The 17,101-nt window shown below is 39.4% G+C and overlaps 1 protein-coding gene across 1 annotated transcript in view; it reads left to right on the plus strand.

Moving 5' to 3' along the window:
* LOC122787227 (calcyphosin-like protein) overlaps positions 1-12,781 on the plus strand; it is a 165,689-nt gene extending 152,908 nt beyond the window's left edge. Inside the window, exon 6 of the mRNA XM_044053824.1 lies at positions 11,632-12,781. The gene's annotated coding sequence lies outside the window, so the exon portion shown is untranslated. The remainder of the gene's footprint in view (positions 1-11,631) is intronic.
* Positions 12,782-17,101: the final 4,320 nt, after the last annotated feature.

Here is a 17,101-nt window from a genome sequence, read left to right on the forward strand (position 1 = left end):
GGAATCTGCAGTGAACATATGTGGCTTCCTGTGGTAAGCGCATTAGTTTATTAAGTGCCTCTCCTGCTGGAGAAAGGATGCTAAGAAACATATATTGCTGTTGTAGTATGTTCTTACATTTTATATTGAAAATTGGTTTTATGTGTAGGTTTTTATAAAGGTTTTAAGGTATAATAGTAAGCAAAACTTTGGTTGGCTTTGAGATGGCTCAGATTAATTGCACAAGGTCATGATGTTTTTAATTTAATGTATTATGCCTTATTAATAAGATGACTAAAAAAATCTTCTGCTTTTTTTTTAATAGTTTGCTCTTTTAAACAGAATTTGTGGTATACAGGCTGTTGCTATCCAGATGCTCTTTGGTGGTCCAGTGGCAGTGACAACTGCATGGAATGTGGGGTGTCCTGGATTCAGTCCCCATACAAGACAATCATACCTTTCAATCCCTTATTGCAAGAAATCTGGACAAAGCCAGAAATAATGAGGGGGAGGGGCAAAGGTCCAAAAATAGGGACAGAGTTTAAATATTGCTCATATAAACTTAGAAAGGGTTTGTGTTAGCATGCATTTTCTGAAGGATATGAAGTATGAAACTCACATGCCTGCCATTATTCAGTCCTAAGTGATTAGCCACAAAATTACAAATTTTGTGAGAAACAGACCAAAATATGAGGCAAAAATCTGGGCAGTTTAGAGGTATGGAAACAGTGTTTTCCTTTCCTGTTCATCTGTTACACATAATAAATTAGAAACAAAGAGAAAACAACTGGAATTAGGATCTTTAGAAAAGATAAAGAGTAAACTACATAGGAAAATATAAGAATTGTGGGAACATTATATGCAGAGGAGGAGTGAGGTTTGAAAGAAGGCAGGATTTGCATGAGCTATGTAACACTTAATTGACAATTATTGGACATATTTTAAGTGATGTATATTTCCAACTACAGTTGTCTCAATGGGGTATGTGATGCATAATGTTTACAACTAAAATTGCGTTAATGTGGTTTGTTTTTCATTTATACAAATGTAAGATTGCCTGCGTCATACGTGATAATTTAATTAAGATGTTTTCTTGTTTTAAAAAAAAAAACATTGTTATGTGACTATACTGAATAGTGTTATTTTGTTTTGCAGATATTCTTTCATATTCTTTGTATTGTGGTACTAAAGGGATTCCCTGCCTTGGGAAGCCCAATGTCCGGCCAGTATACCAAAGCCTTTGGATTTTAAAGACATTATACGTCACGCTTATGCTCACCACTCAAGGTGTAGGGCATAAAGGTGATGTACGTAGCTCAGAATTGAATAGCCCCAGGAGGAAAGGCAGTCCTAGAAAGTAGGAGGAACATGTGCAACCAGAGGGAGAAACAGGAAAGAGCAGAACAGAAGGGGGAGGAAGGAGGGAGGGAATGAATACTGCAGCAGTGAAGAGAAGGACATCTACTGTTATGGGAAGATTTTACACAGCTGTACTATGTCCTTCCACATCACTGCTGCAGCATTCTTTACTAAAGGGAGAGTACAAAAGTTCAAGAGGAAAATTAGGAGGAGGAAGGTACAGAGGAGCCCTCAAGAAACATACGCAGGATAGCCCTGGCAAAGCCAGCTCTGGCTCTGGAAACAACATCCAGTTGGTAATGCATAGTAAAGGTATGGAGAGAGGTCCAAGTAGCAACCTCAGAAAGTCTAGAAGAGTTAGGATTTTTGTTTGGAGATGTTTGCATAGGTATTTTTATACCCCAAGGAGACTACAAAGTTTTTTTTCCTCAAGTAGCTTGCAAATGCTGGAGTTGTGATGGAGATAATTGGGAACATATTTTTTAGAGTGTAATGAGTTGGCAGACTTTAAAAATTCCCAATAGACCACTCTGTCAGAAATACTGGGTGAGAAAATAGGTTTTACTAAGGAAATTATTTTTTGAGCTGTGCTGAATTTAATTCTTATGGCTGCCAAAAAGCAAATACTAGAAACTGGAAAACAGAGTCTAAATCAACAGTACTAGAAGTTGTGAACTTAGTAACAGAGGTAAAATAACTGGAAGCGGGATCTTTAGAAAAGGGTAGGAGTAAATTACATAGAAAAAATGTGAATCGTGGGAACAATACATGCAGAATAATGTTTTGGAAGAGGAATGATGTTTAAGTGACAGCTAGAAATGAATGAGCTATGTAATGTTCAAATGACAGTGACTTTATAATAGATTATATGTGATGTATATATAGATAGATTGTGTCTATATCACGTTATCGAAAGTTTACTTAAATCAATAAAGGACAAACTTTATTGATTAAGTAAAAGATCGAATAACATAAAAAAAAAACAAATAAAAAAAAAAGCTAAATGGCGTAGGCAGGGGGACAAGCCCCCCCCCCACACCCCCCCTACTTAAATATACCAACTCCGAAACCGCACTACATTGAGGTAAACGGAAATCTCCCCTTACCCCCACATTTTCTTCAAAGTGTGAGTTTGTAACTGACCTGGTGCGTCTTTCCGTTTCTGGCCCCTGTAGATATCCTGTTCCACAGATTTTCTTCTCCCTGCTTGGAATGGTAGGGGTAGAACAGGAAGATCCTGTTGTTGTCCTCCTTCCATATTAATCTTCCTTCTTACCACGGCTGTAGTTATGGAGGCAGTTGTTGCCTTATTATTGGTTGCCGAAGACGATGGCACTTCATCAGTGTAGAATAGACGGAGTGTGCCTCATTTGTTGAAAGGACACTCCCTCCTGGCTGTTGATTCATTGTTTCCTCTTCCTCCCCGAGTGCATTGGTCATCTCTTCAGACTGTACCCGATGCTCCGCCCTCGGTCTCTCATGCCACTCAAACGATTGAACTCGCCCTCTCCTCTGCTGGTAGGTTGTTGGTGATACCTCTGACTGCCCATTGATTTCTCTCATAGATCTCAGATTGCAGTTGGTATTAGACTGCTCTGCAGACTGTGCAGGTTTCAGCCAAGTAAAGACATGCTGGTTGGTGAAATCTGTTAGATCCCTACACAGTTTCTTTTCTTTTGCTCAAGCAGTCTGGTTTCATAACGGAGTATTTATCAATTAGTTCATGCATGAAAACTTCAGTAGCTGCTTCCCCATAAAGCACCGACAGTTCATGTTGTTGCTGACATATCTTTTCATTAAGCTGTTGTTCCACTGGCTTGAAAAAGTCCAGCAACAATTGTATACATGCTTTACTGGTGTTAAGATTAATTTGTTGCCACTGGGCTAACAAAGTAGGGTAGGTGTTTCCATATGTGGGCATATTAAGTACTCTGAGTCCCCTTGGTATAACATTTAGGTTTAAGCAGGCTTCAAAATGGAACCATTGGCTCTGGAGCTGCTTAAACCTATACAAATCATTCTCCACATTTATTTTCAAATTGCGGATCTCAGCTTCATTGATGTTGTTAGTATTAACAGTCTGAGTTCATATTAAGAGTACCTGTTTGTAGCAGTGGATTATCTTTATTTGTCAGCAAATTTTGAAGTCTCCTTTCCATATTTACACCAACTGTTGCATCCTCTGCAATGTTCACAGTACCTTCCGCCATCATTCGATACACAAGCAGCAAACAAATACCCACACACACAAGCAGTTACTAAATGGGGAACATGAGTATATGATTTATTCACTGACTTTTATGTATTTTATTTATATTCATCCACATGTTCTTGTTTTTACATTTTGTGCATGTGGTTTTTAAACAGTGTTCTTCTGACTTCAGTAATTAACTAAGGGCAAAACGTAACCGTAGTAATTAATTGATTGCTGAGTGCTGAATTAACTGAGTGGTAGGATTGGTTGTTTTAGTGATGAATTAAAGTATTTAAGTGCTGTTGCTGTTTGAATGAACTGTCTGATGAAGCAATGGTTACCACTGCGAAAGCGCTCACCATTTTGTATTAAAAAAGAAGATTTTACTTTGTCGTGGTTCAGCTTCTTTATTCCAGCTACCTTCCTACTGGGCACCTGTGTTTCAACATTCTTATTAAGCTACTTAAATCTCTCTCTCTTGATTCACTAGCTCTAAAATGGTTCTATTCCTACCTGGAGAACCGTCAACAAGCTGTGCTATGGGATAACTCACTGTCCACAAATCTTCCTGTCTTCCTAGGTGTCCCTCAAGGCCCTATTTTGGGCCCCCTCCTATTCTCAATTTTCATTAATGACCTCAACTTAACTATTCCTCAAGCTACCTGCATACAATATGCAGATGATTCAACATTAATATGCTCCGCTGCTTCCTTAACTGAACTCCAATCCCTCACCCAAAAGGTACTGAACATTGTGGAAGACTGGTTCCTACAGCACTGCCTACTCCTGAACCCAAAAAACAAAACAAATTACTGCTCTTTAACCCTACAAAAAAGTCCACACAAATAGACTTCACAGTGTTATCCAGTAATGGTACTGCTACATCACCTGACCCAACTACCAAACTCTTAGGAGTAACAATTGATAATAACCTCACCTTTGACACACACATAAACAACACAATAAAATCAGTGAACAGAAAGCTAGGCTCACTTTATAGGATTAAATCCTTCCTTACTCCTACAGCTAGAACTACTATTGCCCACACCCATCTTATCTCTACCCTCCTCTATGCCTCTCCAAATTATACCAATCTTTCCAAAAGTAACCTCAACAAACTTACAAACTCATACAACAACACTGCCAGATTTGCCACAAGTTCCCCATTTAGAACCCACCACTGTCATAATCTAAAACAACTGGGTTGGCTGGAATTCCATAATCAACTTCTCTTTTACCAGCTTACTATCACACAAAAGATCCTCCATCATCCTAGTAACACATATATACTTACTAGCTTGGTTACCCTCTACATAAATCTGTCTACCCTACGCTCAGCAAAGAAATTGCAAGCATATCTACATAAGTCCCACAGTAAAGCCGGGGACTCTGTTTTCCAACTCCGTGGGGAAAACCTGGAACCTTCTCCCAAAAGAACTCTCATCTCTGTCCTCTACACCACTCTTCAAGAAGCAACTCAAATAATACTTTAAAAATAACTGGCTATGTCCATGCACTAACCCAGATTAATCACTTCATCCTTCATACTTTGTCTAGCTTATCTCACTACTGCGTTTGCTCTGCAGTCCTTCCTACTAACCTCTGAACAAATGTATTTTGCTATCAGGTAACAAAGTTATGTACTAGACAGAGTAGCATAGAAGGTACTATAGTAGTAGTTTGTCCTTTCCTAGCATATTCTCTATTGAATAGTATGTATTTGTCTATACCTCTTGTTTATATTATTACTCCATTTGTCCTGTAAACTTTTGTTTGATTTATTGATGTTTACCTATCATCTAAATAACTTGTATTGCCTTGCCTTAAATACATATTGTAGCTATATGTCTAGTAACTGTTAGTGGAGCTTTTCTCCCCGGGCCACTACTGAAAATGGACATGTATCAAGTTGGACTAGCTAGCCCGGTCAACAAATGTAAAATAAATAAAAAATAAATAAAATGTATAATATTTGCAACTGAAATATGTCGATATGGTTTGCTTTCATTTATATAAATTTATGATTGTTTATGTCATAAGTGATAATTTAATAAAGATGCTTCTTTTGTTTTTAAAAAAAGCACAAGTTCTAGTTTCTAAGTATTGACTAAAGGGTTTCTCAAAAACATCCTAAAGACTTTGATATAAAGGTCTGGCCTCCAATTTCCAAATGTAAAAAAGTTATGATACTCTGTTAAGATGCAATTTAAAGCCCCATGAGGGCAACCTTCACTGATTTAGGATCATTAAGTCCATGTCCCTTGGTCCTTGCTACTGATTGCATGCAAGCCTCCACTTGCATGAGAACAGGTTAGCCAGCTAGGACCACCAGCAACCTTTATCAAGAATGGAAAAATGATGAAAGCTGCCCATACTCACCTTCCTGTGCCTGGTTATTCCAGCACCCAAGTCATTATTTGATCTTGGGTTGCCTAGGTCATAATCAGGACTTTTCCTCTCAATGCCACAGAGCTAGACTATAATTTGCTGGCTAACTGTTAATGTCACTCAGGATAACAGAAACTAAAACATAATTGTTATGAAAAAGCTAAGCAATCTTTGGTTGCATTTTATTCCAGACGGGCACCAGGTTGCAGGGGGGGGGGGGTCAATGTCAGAATTTTTTTATTATTTTTTTGTTGTTGTTGTTAGAACTTTATTTATTTTCACCTTCCCAAGTCATCCCCATTGTAGTATTCACACTATTCATAACTATAATGAATGAGCTATTTATATTTAAAAAACGTAAAAGTAATTGCTGGTTACTGTGTCAGTTCAGCTCCCAAGCAAAATAAGTTAAATTATTTTGGTAATACTGCCTTGCATAAGCAAAGAAGTTAGTGAAAACAAGTTCAGATGCCTGGTTCCATTATTTAACAAAAAAGAAAGAAAAATATATGTATGTAAACTGTCAAGTAAGTAATTTGAACTAGCATGAACTGAGAATGCATATATTTCTAGAATCAGATTGAAAGCTTCTTGCTTATGCAAGTTGTAGATATTGCCAAAACAGCCAAGTTTACCATTGCTTAGCAACTGGATTGAGATAGCAATGACAGCAATAACTACAGCCAAATGTATATTATTAAAAATTGTTAGTAAAGATTGTCTCGTGTGGAAGTCAGGGATCACATTAACTCAATGCAGGCACTGAATGTTTTAAACTAAAGAATTTATTTGAAGACCACAACATGTAATAGCTTGATTATACCATGAAAAAGGGCTGTGACACCCAAACGTGCTTAGTGTTCCAGTCTCATTCATGCATGCCCTAACTTGAGAACAGACAATTACTGTAGACCTAAAGGTTCTTGCATTTCTTTACTTGGGGTAGTTGGTCCCTTTACTCTTGTGGAATAATCTGCTCTTTTCCAGTAGAGCAGTGCAACCTCAGACTTGGGAGTGCTGGTTTATGTTCCAACCACTCCACATTCAGTAGTGGGATGCTCTGGGGCACTCCAAAAGTCACAGTGATTTGGGGCTGGGTAAGACATTGTTAGCAAACAAAAAGACATGCAACTCCTTTGAATCTAGAATGGATGCCACAATCTTGCCCTCGGCTGTGCCATGGTGTTCATGGGACAGGGTGGAGGAGATAGCACACCCTTAGTAAAGTCTTGCATCCACTTTGAACATTTTTGATTAATGCTGAAGGTGAGTAAGTGTTTCTTGCTCTGCAGATACAGGAACTGTGTGATGGTCAGTAGCAAACCTGGAAGCCTGGTTTTGTTGGGGGTTTGTTTCTTGGGCCATTCCAGGACACACTGTTATGTGCCTTCTTAGGGTCCACTGAGTGCATGCACGTAGACACCCTTTGGTGTCTCTTCAGGGACAGAGGGTCCATCTAATGTTTTAGTCCAGGTCTGGGTCCTCAATTTTCCTCCTGGGTCAGTGGCGTACCTTTTAGATAAGGTTTCTCTGCCAGTGCCCTAGCTTGACTGGAGAATGGTCTGTCTGCAACTGGACCAAACCCACCTGTCCCCATATTTTACAATAGGGATTGCCACCCAGTTTGTCAATCTGTTTGTTTGTGCAGTATTTATTAATTTTCCTGTTTTGTACAAATAGTTTATGTGGACTGTGTGTCTTGTGGTCAGGATTGTGGATGAAGGACCTCTGTTTTGTAGTTCATTTACCCATTAAATAAATAATGTAATTTAATAATTATCTAGTTATGAATTTTTAGCCTTTTCATTATGTGCATTATCCATACTAATGTTGTTTATTATTGTTTAAGTGACTTGTAACTGTTTATTTTCCTTACTTTTATGTAGTTCTATAGTATAATTTCTAAATATTTAGACAACAGTGAAAAGCCCTTGAATGTTGGTCTTCTTCTGAAAGGCCTCAGGAACAGTCATATTTTGTTTCTTATAGGTTGTCTAGAGACAAACTCTAGTCGAAAAAGCAATGCTACATTGAGATCTGCTTAAAAGTCTGTACCAGCAACATACTGCTGGGAAAGATAACATCAGATTGTGGAACCAAAACTGCAAAATAAACGTCAACAAGAGGCTTTTTAAAGATGAATTAGAAAATGGTTACTATATATTTATGTACAAAATACTAGAGCTTTCCATCTTGAATATTATAACCAATACTGGATCACCTAATATATGCATGTCTACCCAACAGACTGTCAAGTGCAACAAAACTTTTGAACAGACTTCTTTTTATGCAAAATTACAGTAGATACTGAAGTAAGTGTATGCACAACTCCCCTCATTTTATGCTTAGAATATACAGGCAGAACTAAACTTCAGAGATTATAGCATATGAAGGTGAAGAGAGTGGGAAGGTCCCATAACAACTGAAGGCTGAGGCCTCCAAGGTAGCATATCAAGTAATCCCTCTTTTATTTCTATCCACTGAAATTTGCAGTTGTAATATGATAACCTAAACTGCTGTTATGAACAGCTAGCTGCTATGTGTATTTCCATGCCTGGTATATAGTTTCCAAAAATTTATGGCAAGTGTCAGAGTTTTACATGAGGTTTAGGTTACAGTGGAGGTGCCATTGGAAAGGTTATCAGATGTAAGGGCCCTAGGTGTACCCTATAAGGTAGCTGCTGTGCCCATATTGTGATAGATCCTGAAGCTGTCACTGCCTGCTACCCTCTGAGAAATGAGTTAGTGATTATCAGCATTTCAGATTTTGTTTAGTTATTTTCCTTCAAGATGCATCCGTTTGTTAGTGTTTCACCCAATCTGCAATTATACAACTTCCCTTTCTATGTTTCTCCTGCTCCTTACAGATACAAATAAATAACGTTTTAAAAGTTCTTGATTAAGGCCAGCTAGCAAAGATTAGTTATCCATTTTCTGATTGCAAAGGAATTAAATTAGCTGATTTGTGGGAGGAGTTGAGAAGCAGATTTTTTTTTATTTAAGGTAAGCAGATCAGGAAAAGGTTTAATCATTGGGAACTGCAACCTATATGAGACTGCTGTTGTTGTATGAATGTTTGGATTGTACCCAGCCAGTCCCTGTTGTGCTTTTAAACTCAGTGTCTCTTGAGTTGCCCTCTCCTGCTGTAAATTTGACTCTGTAAGCTTCTTCCAGTCTCATCTCATATGGTCATTCTAGTGAGCTTTAGAAGATCAAACTGGGAAGGCCTCTCCCATTAGCTTGTTAAATCTTGACCTACCTTCTCTTTAATATATTCTCCACCTGCCATTTTTCCATCAAAAGTTGAAACATCTAAGACAGCCCTACCAATCACTGGAAAGCCTATGAACTACTTCTCAGGCATCTGCTTGAAATTATTTGCTCCTGGTGAGAGAAGAAGCAGGGGAACATAATTTTCTAGCCTTTCTAAAGTTTACCAATCACTGGAAAGATGGAAATCTGCTTCTTAGGAAACAGTATTAGATTAGTGCTGCTCTTAGGGACAGAAGGAACAGAGAGACATTGATTCCTGCCATTGACTGGATTGCGTGTGTGTTTGGGGGGGCTTCCATGATTGTTGTAATTATTGTGTTAGTAGAAATCTCTTTAGTTTTAATTTTGGAACTGTGTACAGTTTGGCTGTCTATTGTGTTGAGCTGCTGTATATCCTAACCAAGGCAGCTACCAAGAGAAGGCTACAGCAAATGTACTGACCTCAGCAAACAGCTGGTATAAAATTACTGATTACTGCTGAGCCTGTGACCTGTTTCTCAGGAACCAGCTTGGGATTAGTGCTGCTACTTTGCTTCTGGTGAGAGAAGGCACAAAAGACATTTACTGCTAGCTGTGAATAGCCATGGTGAGAGCAACCATAATATCAAGATAGTAGGCAATAGCGAAATCACCACTATTCATCATTCTTTCTTAACTCTGTCTTTTCACTAAGTACATATAAATTACTTACCATCTAACCTAACTGCAGAGTATTACCCTTGGTACTTCATCCTTCTATCTTCAGGATCTACTATAATAGTCTTCCCCTTTAACCCCCGCATGCTACAACCAGCCATAGTCCTCTACCCTCTGGGTTGGGGTGTCACTTCAACAGTGACAATCATCTAGAGTCAAGTTTTACACCTCTGGGTGGCTGTTCAGTATTTATTTTGCAGACATCTAAACCAATATCCCAGAAGAGTGGTTGACCTAGTTTGCTGACCACTACATGCTGTGCAGTTATCCACTCCTCCACTGATACTGAACAGCTCCAGCAATAGCTGGAATATGCACATACCTATTGTAACAAAAACACTCTCACACTAAATGCAAAAATGTGTGGCATAGTAGCACACAGAAAAAAATATATGCTCTACCCTCATTTTATAAATGAAACTCCTCTTCAATCAAATATAGTCATAAGACACCTGGATGCTGCCATAGAAAATACTCTCTCATTTGTCATGTTTCCAGCATAGTCAAGAAATTCTTCTATATAGCCCAGTTACTTTCCAAGTGAATATCTTCAGAACCCACAGAAAGCATCCACCACCACTGTACTCTTCACTTATCAAAGCAGTCACTGCATACAGTGCCCCCTACTTTATATGTGAAAGTCCAAACATGTTGCTGAACTGGAAAAACCTCAATGATTTCAAACTAAGACGACTAAAAGCTTTAAATCCTTCAACTATCTCAATAGATTAGCACAGCTGTCCTTATACTCGGTAGTCTACCAGCTTCTCTGAGATGACTTGTCTAAGGCTTTTCAAGCCATGAGAGACCCAGTCCTAAATGACCTTCTATTTCTTTGCAAAAACAGTGGCTCTACAACCACCCACACTAGGGACTTACATCTACACCAAAAAATAAACAAGACTCGCTGGTGAGAGAGGTTCCTAACCCAACATACTCCAAGCCTATGGAATAAGTTACCACTACAGGTCAAAGTACTGTTAAATGCTTGAAAAGAGAGGCAAGAACCTTCAAATGTGTCTACTTAATGTCATAAGGCTAGGCCTCTTACGGTCACCATGATTGCTTGCCTAGTATTGTTCATATTTCCATTTTTTTTTAGAGTTAGCACTTCCTAGATATACACTGAAGGTGCCATTCTCCTGGTTTCATACCTTTTAGTATAATGCATGCCCTAATTCCACACATTCTAATACCTTGAGTCGAATTATCATGTATCCAGAGATAATATTTCTACTACATGACAAATCATTTACATAGCTTGCTTATCCATCTAGCTATACTAATTCTAGAGACATCCAGGCTACAGAGGTGACACAGCAAACATGCTGAGATGCAGTATTTTTAGCTGACTTGATCTAACTGATGAACACAATACAGTGTTTCCTCACTTTATAGGAAGCAAGTTCTAAGGGTACAAGTCACGCAGCAACTGATATATATATTATATATATTATATATACAATTTTAGGACACACAGAGTCATTCAGACCTCACATGAGCCCTTTGATATGAGGTAGTTACAGCCCAATGATAAACTTAAATGTTAACCAATTTCATTTTTTTCTAAAGTTTATCTGTAGTAGTCAGATATCAGATAAGTGCAACCTCAACATTAGCTTCCTTCCAGTAATTGTTATCTTGTTTACTCAGACATGGGCAAATGTATTTTAACACATTGATTACAATAGTATGATGAGGACTTTCTAAAATGTACTTACAGTTTCTTTTTTCCTTTACAGATTCTCCAAAATGCATTTCAAAAGATGACAGTTAAAGGATTTTTTTTTCTTTTAATCACAACAGTGTATGGAATTAAAGACAATTATTTTTCACCATTAGCAAAAGTCAAATGCCAATGCACTTCTTTAAGAAGTGATTTTTCACGATCATCAAACTAAACTGTGACAGGTGGAGAATGCTAACATTTATCTATGATGCACTGTACAAAACATGGCAACTTAGAATCGCAGCTAGAATGATCCGTACATATTTAGTAACGTGGACTCCACCTTCACTTTCAGTTTTGTCTAAAATGACTAGCTTGAAGTATTTTACCAATCAAGTTTTATACAACCTTTTCATCTCATTAAAAATATGGACATTTTATACTCCACTTCTGTACGCTTTCTTCTTAAAATATGAACATAAGCTTCTACTGTTTGAATATGATTAGAACCTTCTTCTGTTTGATAATTATAATACCAAGTTCCATAATTTGCTAGAATGTTTCATCAAGGAATGTCATTGTCTTTTGTTGATATTTTGTAAATCCCAGAGTCATAGTTTCTCTGCTTTTTTTTTTTTTTTTTTTTTTTTTTTTATTCTTGTCAATATTTGTAATTCTTACTTGCACTTCAAGTAATTCTTATCTGAAAACTTGCACTTTGGTTACAGTCTACCAACACCTACCTGCTTAGAAGAAACCAACATAATACTTGTAGTTTCTTCAGTTCAGACTATTCTGTTGACATGCTATACTTTTCATTTATGTTTGATGCTATCAAAAGTTTCATATTTCACTTTTCCCCTTTACCCTGTTATTCCATTTACTATATGGGCATCACTTTACTCCTTTTGATGATGCTTTTGAATACTGGTGCAAGACTTAATGTACAAACTGTTTCTAAATGTGCCACATCAGTGAACATTGTTGATGGTCGTAACTCTTAAACACAGTGGTGAATACTCTGTGGTTTTGCTGCTGAAATTTGTTAACTTGATATATGATGTAAAGCTGACATATAAAGCATGCAGTTTCTCTGCTGAAGGCATGACAATACAGTAGGACTACCCGGCTAAAGAGATGAAACATTGAAGAATAAATACAATTTTGTAAAAGTACAAAGAATTGCTGTGAAAATATGTGAATAAATATTTACCTGTATGTCATCTAAGCTGCCACTTTGTTCTGTCTTTACATGGGAATACATTTTTCACTGGATACTTCGTCTCAAAATAATGTCATTGGAAGAGCTAGTGAAAAGGAAGGCTAACCAAAAATTCCAAAGTAATAAGGTTAAAACGTTTATTGTATTTCAGTATAGAGGGGAAATTCTGAAATAGTCTATACAGCACAAGTGAAAAAAGAAGTTATGTTCTTACCATAATGTGCCATCTGTCTTGTCGATCTTCATCTATTCTTGACAGCTGGGTTATGATTCCATTCCTTGGAACTGGTTCGGCCGTTACACAGCTTGCACCAGCCAAAAATCTCTTGAGCTAAAAGTCTACCAACACTGCCCCTCTCTAAACTACCTCAGATCGAGTTTGCAGACTCATAGAAAGGTGGAAGAAATTTTACCAAAATGAAGGAGCCATGTCCAAGGTGTGTCCTAACAAGACACTCAGGACCAAGTTTCACTCCTCCAGGAATCCACAGGAAAGGGAAGGAGGGTGGGATGCCAAGAATAGATGAAGATCGGCAACACAGATGGAATGTTATGGTGAGAACATAACTTCTTTATCTGGGTGGGTGGTTGTCATGATGGTTAAGGTGTTTGCCTTACAGACACAGGGTACTGGGTTTGATCCTCACTGGGGATAATTGGCTAGGCTTAAGATGGCCCACAAGGGCAGTTAGCCTAGTACTAATCTATGAACCTATGATGTTGTCAGTCTTCATCTATTCTTGACAGTTGGGACAGAGTCCCCAGCTACTTTAGATCCTGAGTGGCCCTAAGGAAGGATATTCCTGAGAACCACAGAACCGAAGGAAGCCCTTCCCATGGCGACCAGATCCAATTTGTAATGAGTAATAAATGTATGTGGAGTAGCCCACGTTGCTGCTGCTCATATTTCACTCATGGAAACCTTGGAATGGAAAACAGTTGAAGTAGCCATTGATCTGGTGGAATGTGCTCTCACAGGCACAGATAACTTAAGATTCCTTTTATTATAGATGTAAGTAATACAATTTCTCAGCCATTTTGACAAGGCAAATTTGGAAATGGATTTCCCTAAGGTTTGGCCAGAAAAAGATACTGACAACTGTTCTGATTTCCTAATTTCCTTAGTTCTGCTGAGGAAGAAATGTAATTGTCTGTGAACATCCAACAGGTGTAGACAGTATTCTCCTTTGTTGGAAAAATTGGGAAAGAAAACTGGCAAGTCTATGGCTTGATTAATATTGGACTCTGAGACCACCTTTGGAAGAAAGGATGGACTGGTTCTAAGTGTAACTCTGTCCTTATGAAAAATTAAGTAAGGATGTTTTGAACATAAGGCTTGTAACTTAGACACTCGTCTTGCAGAAGTTATAGCTATGAGGAATATTTTCCAGGAAAGAAGCTTTAAGTCGCATGTTGCCACTGACTCAAAGGGGGTAAGTACCAATGATTGCAGGATGACAGTCAGATCCCATGGGAGTAGGGGGTCTTTAAATGGAGGCAACTTTAGATGTATGGTATCTTTGAGGAAGACCTTACATAGTGTATGTGAAATTAAAGAGAGGTCTCCAAAGACATTATGGAAATTAGAGATGGCAGCTAAAATGACTAACTGTGGAAGCGGAAGCTCCTTTAGAAAAAGGTTGGCCAGAAATTCTAAAACTTTTTCCACATGGGCAGAATAGGGGTTAAGATTACTATCACAAGCCTAGACTGAACATCTCTTCCATTTACTGAGGTAGAGTTTCCTAGTTGACGGTTTATGAGATGCCAGCAGAATTTTCCACACCGGGGATGGTATATCATTATGCCTGGTGACTAATGGAAGTGGAGGAACAAAGCAGTCAGCTTGAGAGTTTGAAGACTAGGATGCACTAGTCCCTGAGGGTGACAGTAGGTCTGGAACTGGGTCCAGAATTCATGGATGATGAACTAGATGAGGCCATAGGAAGGGAAACCAAACCTGTCAAGGCCAATAGGGAGCAATGAGAATCACTTTGCTGCTCAGCCTGGCTGCTTTCTTGAGAAATAGTGGGATCAGAGGGAAAGGAGAAGGCATAGAAGAGACACAGGGGCAATTGAGGAAAAGAGCACCTCTTGCAGACTCCCCTGATGGCGGATTAGGGCAAAGTAGCTTCTGCATTTGTTGTTTTGGGGTGATGCAAAAAGGTTGCAGCAAGGCTGGTCCCAATGACAGAAAACCCTCTTTGCTATATCAGGATTGAGACACCACTAATAAGGCAGTAAAATACATCTGCTGAGCTTGTCTGCTATCATGCTTGAACTCCCCGGAAGGTGCGTTGAAAGCAGTTGGAGGCAATGGTCCATTACCACACTTTGAGGGCTTCTCGACACAGGGAGTAGGATTTGGTTCCTCATTGTTTGTTGATGTACCAGACTACTGATGTTTTCTGATTGGATTGCAATCATTCCTTAAGGAAGGACAGATTGAAATGCTTGTAATGCTCACAGCACTGCCCTCAACTCCAGGACATTGATATGCAGATTGGCCTCTAATGGGGACCAAGTGCCTTGGACTATCCTTCCCAGATAATGCCCCCCACCCTATCTGGGAGGCATCCATGGCCACTATGGCCTTGAGTTGAGGCGGGACAAAGGGGCGGATGAAAAGAATTTCTTTGAATTCCATGCACCAGGATAGGTCCTTTTTGCAGCGACTGGTGATAGAAATGAGGTGGTTCATTGGATTGGTTAAAATAGAGCATTGATTCGCAAGAAGCCATTGTAGCAACCTCATGTGGAATCTTGCTAGCGGGAAAAGAGTGACAGTTGCTGCCATGGACCCCAATGCCTGAAGCACTAGTAGGGCTGGTACGTTGTCTGTCCATAGAATAGAATGTACTTGGGATTTTATCTTTTGTAATCTGTGAAGGGGAAGGGAGGCTACACATAAGTGGGTGTTTAGATGAGCTCCTATGAATTCCAGATCCTGACAAGGAGTCATTTGAGACTTTGTATGATTGACCGTGATGCCTAGACACAGAAACAAATGCAGAGTGAATTCTGTTGCCTGTAGCAGTAGATGTCTAGTGGAGGTGGTGATAAGCCAGTCATCTAGATATGGAAACACCCAGAATCCGTGCAGTCTCATGTGAGCTATTACTGCTGCCATACACTTGGTGAATACCCTGGGGGCTGTGGTGAGACCAAAGGGCAGCACTCTGAACTGAAAGTGACTGTCTCCCAGCCGAAAGCAGAGAAACCTTCTGGAGCGTTTGTCCATCTTTATGTGGTAATACGCATCTTGAAGGTCATTCGAGCACATCCAATCATTTTCCTCTAGAAAAGGAAGTATAGACTGAACCGTGACCATCTAGAATTTGGACTGTTGAACAAATTTGTTTAGAAAGCTGAGATCCGGAATTGGACTCCAGTCCCCTGTCTTCTTTGGCACTAAAAAGGACCTTGAGTAAAATCTGGATCCTATCTGGTCTGGTGGGACTTCTTGGATGAGTCTTTTTTTCTAGCAGCTTTTGTATTTGTAAGGCTGCTTGGTCCCTCTGATTGGGTGGAACATCGAGGAGGCTTGTTTGACTTCTTGGGTAAAGGATGAATGGAATAAGGTAAGCTCTGGTAATAATTCTCAGCACCCAGGCATCTGTGGTTATTTATCGCCAGACTGTTGGGTGCAAAGAAAATCTTCCCCTGATTGCTTCCAGAGGTAAGCAATCCCGCCCCCTTTCAGGAGTGCTGGTAGGGTTGGCCAGAGATGGAATCTCTGGAACCCAGATTCTGCGGGCCACTCCTGCCTCTAGGACGGTGTCTTCCATTAGAGCTCCCCCCTCTGCCCTGAGAGGAGTCTCCACCACGTGTGTTCTGGAAAGGCCTCTGGGACTCCTTGAACCACATTATCCCACTCCTCTGATTCCTAGAATAGGATCGTTGGGGATCAGGAAAAATGTATCCCCACTGCAGACAGGGTCTTTCCAGCTTTCTCACATCTGGCTAGAGTTTCTTTAACTTTGGGGCCGACCAAAGAAGATCTGTCAAAAGGAGCATTGTCAAAGGAAGACTTGAATGACTCCACAAACTCATACAGACACATCCAAGTGTGTTGTCTAATTGTAACACCTGAACCGGCTGACCTGGTCTCCCCTTCGGCTGCATGTGCCATGAGCCTTATGGATGAATTAGAGATATACTCCAGGGTAGCTAACTGGGAGGCCACTTTTTCTTGGACCTCATCAGATACAGCTCCTGCTAGGGTGTCTGACAGCTTCTTGATCAGATCCCTCTGGAGTCTAGTGAAATGTGCCAAGAAATTCAGGGACCTAAGGGTGAAGGTCGATGATGCATAAACATG

Source organism: Protopterus annectens, chromosome 13.part0 (assembly GCF_019279795.1).
Source record: "Protopterus annectens isolate FY-2018-M chromosome 13.part0, PAN1.0, whole genome shotgun sequence".
NCBI classification, from domain to species: domain Eukaryota; kingdom Metazoa; phylum Chordata; order Ceratodontiformes; family Protopteridae; genus Protopterus; species Protopterus annectens.